The following is a 10,107-nucleotide window of genomic DNA, read 5'->3' as shown; positions in this document are numbered from 1 at the left end:
GGTGCAGGATCAGGCAATGTTTTGTTCTATTGTGCACTATGAGTTGGTACTGACTCAGTGATACTGAGCAACAACAACAAGCTTTCTAAAACTATATGAATATTAAAAGATACTCAAAAGGCAATTGTACCAAATACAGGACCAAATATTTAGAAGGAGAAGCAGATGCTAGAAGCTCAGCTGACACATATCCTCCAGGTTCCTCCTAACACCTGATATTATTCTCTGTCATCAAAATTATCTGAGATGTTTTGCATTTTCTCGAAGCAACAACAACAATGTGTGAACCAACTCTAGTGTCTACAACAATGAATTCAAGGAGTGTGGCTGTAGACAAACATCTGAAACAGCTTGAAAATCAAATTAGAGCATGAAATGTTAGACTCTTCTATAGTCTGACTGATGGAAGTTCTTCTGGAGGGACTTTGGGTTTTGTGTCCTTAACACAGACATTGTAAATGACCCATTTAAAGAATCATGGAAGGGCATTGAAGATTCCCTGAGAGGAAACCACCAAAAAGTAGCCGGGACTTCTGGAGCTTCTGCAGTGACTGCCCCCATGTAAATGACAAGCCATAGCCTTGTCCCAGGTGTCAATATTCTCTTTTGAAGCTTTCTCACTTTTAAAGGCTGCCCCATTTCTACTAAACCACTCTCAGATATAAAGTAATGGAATAGCTAAAATTGTGAGATGAACTAGGTAATGTTTATATTATACGATAATCCCTGGTTCATGAAGAATTGATCAGAGTAACTAAAGGTTTGTGAAGAGAGTTTGTACTGTCAAGAAACAAACCTAAAGTATCATCATCATCATGAATGTTTTATCTTGATTATGAATTGAGTCTATCAAATTACACCAACTAATCAAATCAACACAGATTTGGTAATAAAGGTCCTGGTCTGTGTTAAAGATGCTAATAACTGAATGACTTAATTTTTATTTTTTTTAATTTAAGGTTAATCTTTGGTTCTCCTAAAAATATTTGATCTTGTATTTGGTATAATTGCCTTTTAGTATTAGTATTATATAGGGTTTTTAGGAAGATTATGGAACAAACTCACCATGCACTCCTTGGAAATCCTATACAGCAAGGGTGAGGAACCTTTTCTCTGCCAAGGGCCATTTGGATATTTATAGCATTCTGGTAGCATAGTGGTTACAAATCAGGCTGCTAACTTCAGAGTCAGCAGTTCGAAACTACCAACTATTCCACAGGAGAAAGATGAGGATTTCTGCTCCCGTAAAGATTTACAGCCTCGGTACAGGGTCACTATGAGTCAGAACTGACTCCACAGCACATAACGACAACAACATCATTCATGAGCCATACAAAATTATTCAACTTATTTGGTCAAACATTTAATTAACTCACCCCCTAACGTGCCAGACTGCAAAGCCATTTGAACCGCAAAGTCGGCAGTTCAAGCTCACTAGCTGCTCCTTGGAATCCCTATACAGGGTCGCTATGGGTTGGAATTGACTCGACAGCACTTAACAAGAACAACAAATGTGATGGCTCTGGAGTCATGTGGTGAACTACAAAGTCAGTTTGAACCACAAAGTGGGTGGTTCAAGGTCACCAGCGGCTCCTCGGAAACCCTATACAGGGTAGCTATGGGTCGGAACCAGCTCCACAGCACTTAAAAACAACAACAACAATGTGATGGCTGGAACACTGTTACCTTGGCAGGGCCAGATCACATAATTTTGAAGGCCCAATGGTCTCCACCAGTGCGATCCAGAGTCACTATGAGTTGTATCAATGGTACTTTTTCTGAGCTGTCGATTTTCCATAGAATCAAAGGCATTAGAAAGATAGATGTTATTATTAGAAGTACCACTGAGTAGGTTTTCACTCATAGAGACCCTGTATAGGGTTTTCAAGGATCAGCTGGTGGGTTTGAACGTTGATCTGGAGGTTAACAATCCAATGCTTATCCTACTGTGACATATCAGGACTCCAATAGGCAGCTGATGTCAAGTTGCTTCCAACTCATGACAAGCTTATTACAACAGAAGAAGACATCACCTGGTCCTGCCCCAACCTCACCATCACCAGCATGTACATACAAGTTCATCCTTGTAACTACTGTGCCAATCCAACCACCGAGGGCTCCCTTCAACTTCATTGGCCTTCTGCTTCACCAAACATGATGCCCTCTTCAAGCGATTCATGTTGACATGTTCAAAGCCAGCAAGCTGAACATTGTGCTGTTGTGAGCCATAGGTTTTCACTGGCAAGATTTCAAAAGTAGATCATTAGGCCTTTTACCCTAGTTCGTCTGACTCTGGAAGCTCTGTGGAAACTTGTTCTCTGTGGTGACTCTCGGTGTTTGAACTGCCAGCAGCATCGCTTCCAGCATTATAGCAACATGCATGTCACCACAATATGGCAAATTGACAGATGGATTGTGACAGAAGACACCAGGAATGAGGAATTTCCTATTTCCCAAAGATAAAGGATAATAGGAACAAATTTGAAACTACACACACTGATCTAAAAAGGTATATTAAAAAAATTTTTTAGTGATCAGCCATCTAGGATTTCTTCTCATCTGAAGCAATGACAAGTGAAAAAAATCAAAAGCACAAGGAAACAATTAGGTCAACGGACAAATGGACCAGGCGAACATCAACCTCCACAACCAGAAAGACTAGATGGTGCCCTACTACCCTTACCAACTGTTCACATTAGAAAGTCTTACTAGTATGGGTACAAAATATGGAACAAAACTCAAAATCATAAAAATGACCAGACTTACTGGTCTAATAGAGAATGGTGGAATCCCCAAGACTTTAGCCCCTAATCACTTTTCAGGCTGGGTACCAAACTCAACCTCATGACTCAACTTTCAGCCAAATGATAGAGAAGCCTATAGGATAAACAATGGCACCAGGGAGGAATGTATTCATTAAAACAATTAACCATAGTTGACCCAAAGGACAGCATTTGCCCAGAATGAAGCTCAGAAGGCAAGAAGGGAAAGAAATGTTAAACACAGGGAGGAAGTGGGAAGAGTACCATTACAGTGTGAAGACTGCAATCAACATCACAAAACAAAATGTGTATGAACTGTTGCACGAAAATCCAATTTGCTCTGTAAATTTCCATCCAAATCATCATTTAAAAAAATAAATATTTATTGGGGGGAAAAATTAAAACAAAAAAAATAGTTTGGCATGCCTTTTATATAAAGAAAGGGACATATACACATGCAAGCTTAATTGTATGAAAAATAATATTAAAAGAGAAGCAAAATCTGGAAATGATAATATCCCTGAAGAAGTTCATGGAAGATTTGAAGTCAAGACTAGGATGTGGATACTTATTTTTCATGGCATACCGTTTTCCACTGCTCAAATTTTAACCATGTACATATCTTTTTAAGTATAGATTATTTGGAAAAGGATAGTTTGATACAAAGCAGAAGTAGAGAAACAGAAAATCAGGAATTTGCAATGTACCAGCAGTGAGGAATGACATTAATGAGCGGTGGTAGCTGAATCCTACAGGAAAAATGAGATTTAAACAGAAAGCCTGAGATTTAGGATTATCCCACCCAAGGATTATCCTACCAAGGACTTGACATCTCAATTTCTGAGACTCCACTGAAGGTTGCCAGGAGTCCTTACCAACTGCCATTAAGTGGCTTCTGATTCATCACCACCCTATAGGACAGAGTAGAACCGCTCCATATGGTCTCAGAGACTATAAATCTTTGTGACAATAGACTGCTTCATCTTTCTCTTGTGGAGCGGCAAGTGGATTTAATTGCTATGTGTTGTCATTCTCCACTTTGACTTTACTAGGTAGGCTCAGAAACCTCTTCAGCAGCCACTTCTAATCTGTCAAAACTGACCATGTCTTTACTAGGCAATACAAATGGTTAAGTCAGCCTGGAGAATGTTAATATTAATTAACATCAACTTTTTACAATGCATTTTTTCTAAGTTTTGGTGTATGGTCTGGAGAAACAGAGAACAAATGAATAAGGAAAAGAGAGTTGCCATATTAATTCCTGTTTCTGCTATAACGTAGTAGTAAATCAGCACAGCTGCATTACTTATTATCTTACTATTCTGATATGGTCAGAAGAAATCTGACATGTGTCTCAGTTAACTAAAATCAAAATGTTGGGCAATGAATAAGGAAGACAGTAGATGAATTGATGCGTTTGAGTTACAGTGTTGGCAAAAAATATTAAAAGTACCATGGACTGCCAGAAAAATAAACAAATCTCTAGTAGCATAGTAGTTACGAATTGGGCTGCGAGCCTCAAGGTTAGCAGTTTGAAACTACCAGCTGTTCCACAGGAGAAAGAAGAGGCTTTCCGATCCCGATTTACAGCCTCAGAAACTCTGTATAGGGTCCCTTTGAGTCGGGACTGACTCCACGGCACAAAACCACCACCACCACCACCATGTTGGGAGAAGTACAGCCACAATGCTCCTTAGAAGCCAGGCAAGGTTTCATCTTTCAAACTTCAGCCATATTATCAGGAGGGACCAGTCCCTGACGAAGGACATCGTGCTTGGTAAAGTGGAGGGTCAGTAAAAAAGAGGAAGATTTCCAACGAGATGGATTGGCACATCAGCAGTAGCAATGGGCTCAAGCATAACAATTGTGAGAATGGCACAGGATTGGGCAGTGTTTCATTCAGTTGCGCATAGGGTCACCAAGCGTCAGAACCAACTCAACGGCACCTAACAACAAGATATTGGCAAGGTTATGTTCCTTTCTGGATGTTCCTGGGGAAAAACAGGATGTTTCATTCCTGTTCCTGACTTCTGAAGGCTGCCCACGTTCATTGGTTTGTGGCCCCTTCCTCCATCTTCAAAGCCGGTGATTACAAGTTGAGTCCTTCCCAATCATATTGCTTTAACCTAACCTCCACTTCTGTCTCCCTATTCCACTTTCAAGGACCTATGTTATTACACTGAAACCACCCAAATAATTCAGAATAATCTTCTCATCACAAAACACTTAATTTAATCACAGCTACTGAGTCCATTTGCCATATAACAAATTCACAGATTCCTGAGGGACTAGCCTATCAAACTCCCTAAATATAATATTTTATAAATATCTTAAACTTTTTCCTAAAATGGGTTTTGATCCTACATCACCTCACTAATTTTTTTTACATGTGAACAAATTTGGTACTTTATTAGATCATTTGTCCATATTGATTTCCATCAGATTTATTCCTTTGTCAGCCTACACTGGAATTGCTATAGTAATATCTCGTACAGAGGAAAAAATGTTAGCGCTAATTCAGCTCTTCTATTTGTGTGGCACTGTGGGTTAATGCACTAAACTGCAAAGCCATTTGAACTGCAAGGTCGGCAGTTCAAGCTCACTAGCTGCTCCTCGGAAACCCTCACAAGGTCGTTATGGGTCGGAACCAACTCGATGGCACTTAACAACAACAACAGTTTTACAACTAAGGAGTCCTAGTGTGGCGCTGTGGGATAATGTACGGACTCCAAGGTCAGCTTGAACCACGAGGTCAGTGGTTCAAATTCACCTGCTGCTCCTTGGAAACACTATACTATACAGGGTCGCTATGAGTTGGAACCAAATTGAAGGCACTTAATAACAACAGCAACAACAATTTTACAAATAAAGAAATATTGGCTGAGGGATTGAAGGATACAAGTCCTGGTCACACAGCTGTTACGTGGCAGACACAAGATTTGAATCTAGATTTTCAGAATTTTTTCTACTATACAATATTGTCTCTGGAAAGCTATTCTTTACAGAAAACAAAAATTCTTTGGGATATAAAACTGTTTATCATTACTAATAGCATTATTTTATCTAATTCAGGTAAGCCTTTCTGCACATACCTAACCTGCACCTCTTGTTTCTTGTCAACAGAACCACAAATTTATCAGAAGCAACAATGTATTCAACTAAATAACTCCATTTCCCAGATTCCCTTGCAGCTAGGTATGGGTGTGTGAGCCCTCTGGTTCTGGGAGAGCTGTTGTTGTATTATAAGAAGAATTAAGTTAAATGAGCAAGCACATGTTGCCTTTCTTCCTGTTTGGAACAGGAACACGATGCCTAAAGGTACAATCATCTTCAAAGCATGAGTGTGATGTACTGAATTTTGCAATGCTTCTACTAGTCTGTAACCCCCACCAAACAATGTTTCTGCCCTGCTGGATACGGATAGGAGAAGGTGGGAGAAGATACTGATAGGTTACTAGTACAGTTAATTGTAATTGTAAAAACTTGAAACTCTAACATGGGTATAAAATGAACCATCTCAGAAGCAGAAGGGGGTGTTCTCACTACAATCAAAAATGAGCCAAGGGTGGAGTGTGTACTTTGGACACGGAGATCCCTGTGCATTGAACCTCCTCAATCCAGGGACAGAGAACTGCGACACTAGAGGAGCAGCAGGAGCAGAAACAAGAGTCAGAGCACGCGCGAGAGCAATGGGCTTCCAAGTGCAAAGAGCAAAGTAAAACTGAGTGACTTTGGGCAGGAGGCTTGCTTGCAGAGTGAGTGTCTCCAGACAATTAGTGGGGAAGCTAGGTTTGCTGACCCGCGAAGCTAGAGCCAAGTACCTACAAGCTGATGCTCATGATGGAATGATGTGTCCTGTGTGCATTTATCAGCAGCTGATTGGAACAGCTGTGCAGATTCATCATTATTCTTCAACATCACGTAGTATTCCTTTGTGTGTAGGTACCAAAGTTTGTTTAACCTTTCTTCTGTTGATGGGCATTTAGGCTGTCTCCATCTTTTGCCTATAGTGCGGCCATGAACATGGGTGTGTGTATATCTATTTGTGTTGTGACTCTTATTTCTTGAAGATATATCAATAGAGGGATTGCTGGATCATAAAGTATTTCAATTTACAAATTTTTGAGAAAGTACCATACCATTTTCCACCAGTTTATAGACCCACCAGTAGTGTAGGAGAGTCCCAGTCTCTCCACATCCTCACCAGTATTTGTTTTTTTTCTGTTTTTATGAACATTGTTATTAATGCTAGAGTGAAATGATATTTCATTGTATCTCTCTAATGGCTAATGGAGTCCTGGTGTGCCGCTGTGAGTTAATGCACTGAACTGCAAAGTCAGTTTGAACTGCAGGGTCAGTGGTTCAAGCTCACCAGCCACTCTTTAGAAATCCTATACAGGGTTGCTATAGGTTGGAAATGACTTGATGGCACTTAACAACAGCAATGGTTAATAACCATGAGCATTTCTTCATATATTTGTTGACCACCTGAATGTCTTCTTTGATTAAGTGACTGTTCCTGTTCTCTGCCCATTTTTTTATTGGATTATTTGACCTTTTTTTTTTTTCTTGGCTTTATTTATTTATTTAATGTTTTATTGTGAATTATGTGATAGTTTACATGGGAGATTATTAGTTTTACATTCATCCTATCGTATTTCATTTCATTGCCATGGATACAATCCCCTCCATGCATCATCAACCAACCAACGGGTATACCCTACAAGCCTGCCTCCCAATCATCAGCACACAGCCCCTCTCCCTGTCTGTGTCTGAAGTCCCCAGATGCTCCATCTCTCCATGTCATTATCTTTGCCTCCATCTCAGGCATCATTGCTTCTCTGGGTAGGGTCCCGCTCTCCACTCTTCTCCCTTGATGGTCCCAGGGACCTCTGCTCCTAGACTGCAAAGTTAATCACTCCCCTCCTTGCTACAAAACTTCTACCTTTACATTGACAACCCTCACAATCAGTCCTGATAACAATTATTCACTATTGTATCACAAGAGACCTATCCGCATTTCTTTTCATCAGCCCCGCCTAGACAGATTGGGTACTACTCTGTGGAGATTCTACCTTCCTCCACGCCCTCTGGATCTAGGTTCCCTCTTGAAAGCTTGTAAGCCAGTCACTTATTGCCGTTGTAGCCCTCCATTTTGGGTAGCCAATGTTCAAATTGCCCATCCCTATCTACTCTTTGTATGGAGGGGTTGGGAATGGTCCTTGCTGTTCCCTCTTTTGAGCTATTGCATCCATAGGTGTATGTCAAGTTCATCAAATTGTATCAGATTGCTCTTTTTTTCTTCTTCTTTCTTCTCTAGTTGAGCTCTGATCATCCAGTCATTGAAGCCAGATCAAGTGGGTATTATCTGCAAGAGTGGGTGTTCTTGTGCATATGTCCTCTTTTCTTATCAACTGAATGCTTCACTCACCATTCTAGTCCTCTGTGGCTATGTCACTGACTCTGGGCCCAAGAGTCCCCAGGTCCTGCCACACTGCTGGCCAACCAGGTCTCCACCTGGGTTCACAATAGTCTACTGAATACGGTAGGGCTTAGCTTGCAGCTTCATTGCTGGTTTTCCCTTACTTCTCCTTATCGGTGACAAACGTGGTCACCAATCAAAGCGTGTATTCCCATTGAGTCTTAGTCTTGGAAGGAGGTTTGATCTGAGGGTATTTGACTTCTTAAAATGTTGAAGGGCTCTATAAATTTTAGGGTAGGCTCTGTCTGATATGTCATTGCCAAACATTTTTTCCCAATGTGTGGGTTCTCTTTTTGCTCTTTTACTAAAATTCTTTGATACACAGAGTCTAATTTCTAGGAGGTCCCAGTCATTTATTTTGTCTTCAGTTAGTGTGTTTTCAGTTGTGTTTGATAGTGTATTTATGCCATATATTAGAGGTCCTAAGTTAGTCCTTATGGAGTCCTGGTGTGTCACTGTGGGTTAATGCTCCAGACTGCAAAGCCATTTGAACTGCAAGGTCGGCAGTTCAAACTCACCATCAGCTCCTCAGATACCCTATACAGGGTTGCTATGGGTCAGAGTCAACTCAACGACACTTCATAATAACACAAGTTAGACCCTATTTTTCACTGATCTTTGTAGTTTTAGGCTTTACATTTAGGTCTTTAATCCACATTGAATTCATTTTTGTATGTGGTGTGAGATATGGGTCTTGTTTCATTTTTCTATAAACGGATTTTCAGTTTTACCAACACAATTTGTTGAAGAGACTATATCTTTCCCATTTAATACATTTTAGCTCTTGTCAAAGATCAACTAGCCATAGGTGGATGGATTTACTGCTGGGTTCTCAGTTCTGTTCCACTCATCTATGTGTCTCTCATCAGGCCAGTACCAGGCTGTTTGGACTACTATAGCTGTGTTTTGACATTAGGAAGAGTGAGAGGCCTCCCACATTCTTCTTATTATTTAATAATGCTTTGCTTATCTGTGGTACCTTTCCTTTCCATATAACATTAGTGATTAGCTTTTCCATCTTAAAGAATTATGTTGGAACCCGAATTGGGAATGTATTGTATCGAGACTTTTGGTGTAGTGCTGTGGGATAAAGCACTGGACCAAAAGGTCAATTTGAACCACAAGGTTGGTGATTCAAACTCACCAGTTGCTCCTTAGAAACCCTATACAGCACTTAACAATAACAACATGGATTGCACTGCGTAGCATTGACATTTTCACAATGTTAAGTACTCCTTTACACTAGCATGGCATATTCCTCCATTTCTACATGTCTTTTGGGTTCTTGTAGTAATGTTTTATAGCTGTTTTGTATATTTCTTTTGTTTCTGGTTAGATTTAATCCAAGAATTGATGCATTTGAGTTAGGGTGTTGAAGAAGAATATTCAAAGTACCATGAACTGCAAGAAGAAGGGGGAAAAAAACTATTGGAAGACGTACAACTAGAATGCTCCTTAGAAGTCAGGAAGGCAAAACTTTAGCTATCATACTTTGGACATTTTATCAGGAAGGACCAGTCTCTGGAGAAGGACATCATGCTTTAAAGAGGAGGGCCAGTGAAAAAGAGGAAGCCCTCCAATGAGATAGACAGCAGCAATGGGTTCAAGCACAACAATTGTGAGAGAGATGCAGGAGCAAGCGGAGTTTCATTCTGTTGTGCACAGGGTTGCACTGGGTCGGGACCGACTTGACATTACCTAACAATAACAATATTTTATCTTTGGGTGGCTATTGTAAATGGTATTGTTTTCCTGATTGCCTTTTCAGAGCGCTTTTTATTAGTGTAAGGCTATCCAACTGATTTTGCATGGTGATCATGTATCCTGCCACTTTGCCGAATCTATTGATGAGTTCCAATATAT

The sequence above is a fragment of the Chrysochloris asiatica genome, unplaced genomic scaffold (genome assembly GCF_000296735.1).
Source record: "Chrysochloris asiatica unplaced genomic scaffold, ChrAsi1.0 scaffold00107, whole genome shotgun sequence".
Lineage (NCBI taxonomy): Eukaryota > Metazoa > Chordata > Mammalia > Afrosoricida > Chrysochloridae > Chrysochloris > Chrysochloris asiatica.
Note: the sequence above shows the minus strand (reverse complement) of the source record.